The sequence below is a fragment of the Pundamilia nyererei genome, unplaced genomic scaffold (assembly GCF_000239375.1).
Source record: "Pundamilia nyererei isolate P.nyererei 1_Seehausen unplaced genomic scaffold, PunNye1.0 scaffold00076, whole genome shotgun sequence".
Classification (NCBI taxonomy): domain Eukaryota; kingdom Metazoa; phylum Chordata; class Actinopteri; order Cichliformes; family Cichlidae; genus Pundamilia; species Pundamilia nyererei.
In genome coordinates this window covers 543054-544995 of record NW_005187477.1, presented here as the reverse complement: position 1 = coordinate 544995, position 1942 = coordinate 543054, and positions in this window count along the sequence as shown.

The window sequence follows — 1942 nt, the reverse complement described above, 5'->3', positions numbered from 1 at the left end:
AGCATTTCTTGAAGTTCTCCAGAGGCCTGGTAATGAACTAATCATTGGATTCAGGTGTGTTAACCCAGGGTGAGATCTAAAACCTGCAGGATACCGGCACTCGAGGCCTGGAGTTGCCTACCCCTGCTTTATATTATTATTTTGTACCTGCTCCCATCATTAACTGATCATTAACTAATAAAACATCCTTATTAAACGATTTTATGTATTGAAAAAAAATTCGGAAACCTGACGATCTGGCTTTGACTTTTTATGCCTCATCAAGCTTTGCCTTAATCGTCAGTTCTTTATCAGTCAGCATCAGACATCCAGTCATCTCAAAACCGGTTCTCTTGTTGTTCAGTCAATGTTGAACATTTTTCTTCATTTGAACTTCAGCTTATTAAAGTTAGGAATAAGTGATTTTTATTTTGAAAGTACAACAAATAAATAAAATTTGTTCTCTTATATTTCTTTTATACAACACTTTGGTCAGCTATTTATCTTTTTTTTCTTTGATAGGAATGATATATATCTTGCTTTATAAATTTGAAGTCTGCAGTATGTATATACGATGTAGAAAGGAGTAAAAACAAAGAAAAACCATTAAATAAGAAGGTGTGTCCTGTTGGTGTGTATTGATGACAATGTCAGCCAAAATTTGGATTCATGACACCAATAGTAAGTTAGTAGACTTGCCTAAACGATTCCCAGGTTAGTGAAATAACAAACAAACAAACATTAAAAGTAGAAGGTCAAGTCCAAGGTTTGGTCCTGAAATATGGGAAAATCCAAAGAAAAACTTTGAGAGATCACTTAAGATCACTTAGAGATCACTTAAAACACATTATTGAAATTGTTTTCAACTTTCCTGCTGTGGTTAGTCATCTTTTAATTGCTTGTGTGCTGTTCAAGTGGTTTTACATGTTATAACTATCTTGTTATTCTGTTGCCAGCTGGGTAGAGTTGTTGCCGCTGCTGGAGAACCAATATGGTGCCAACAAGTGCTACATGTTTGAAAATAACGTGTTCCCCATCAATGTCATGTTGGCTCCTCCAGCATCCCAAAGTCTGCCACCACAGACTGACTGGAAGAATGTCACTGGTGTGAACATTTTGGCTCACCTGTACCAAGAACCAATCATTGAGGAGACTCATTACTCTAACTTCAAGATCATTGTCAACCCTCGAGCAGTGTTTGCAACAACTGTTCATGGGGTTCTGAAGTCACAGCACGGCTGCTCCTGGATTGACAGGAACATAGCACGGATGTACCACACAAGGTAAATTAGTTAAACAATTCCTCATCATTAGTTGCTACAAAAACCAGCAAACATTATCCCATGATAGTCTGTTTCCCTTTTAATGTTATTCTGCTGTGCTTCACTGGATAAACCCATTATTAAATCTGTTTGTTTACCACACTAATATTTCTTTCACCTTCCTCTCTTTATCAACAGATTCATGTTTTTGTTCCTGAGCAGTGACTTTTAATTTATTAAACGCTTAGTTCCTTTTGTTCTGAATATTGTGGATATTATTTATACATTTTACAGATTTCACCCTTGTGCATTAAGATCTATTGTTTCTTTAGTCTTTCTGGGGTCAGAAAGAATTTATAACGGTAGCCAAACAAGGACACTCACCGAGTTCCAGGAGGATTTGATGAAAATTGTAAAGAATGTATTTACAAATTATTTACAAATTTTGCTACAAAACAATTGTCTAAATAAAAATTACTTATTTATCACTGTGTTTTTACCTGTAAGATATACTTCCAACAGCATCTTTGCTAGCACGTAATTTTTTAGATATTTTTATTCTGAATCTTTTGTCTCTCTTATAATGTATTAAGCACATACAAACCTGTTTCATACTTCTTCTTTTTTTTTGCAGATTTCCGAGACAACCCAACCTGGCAAAAGACAAGCTGATTTATGATGGCAGACTGCTGAGCTACAGC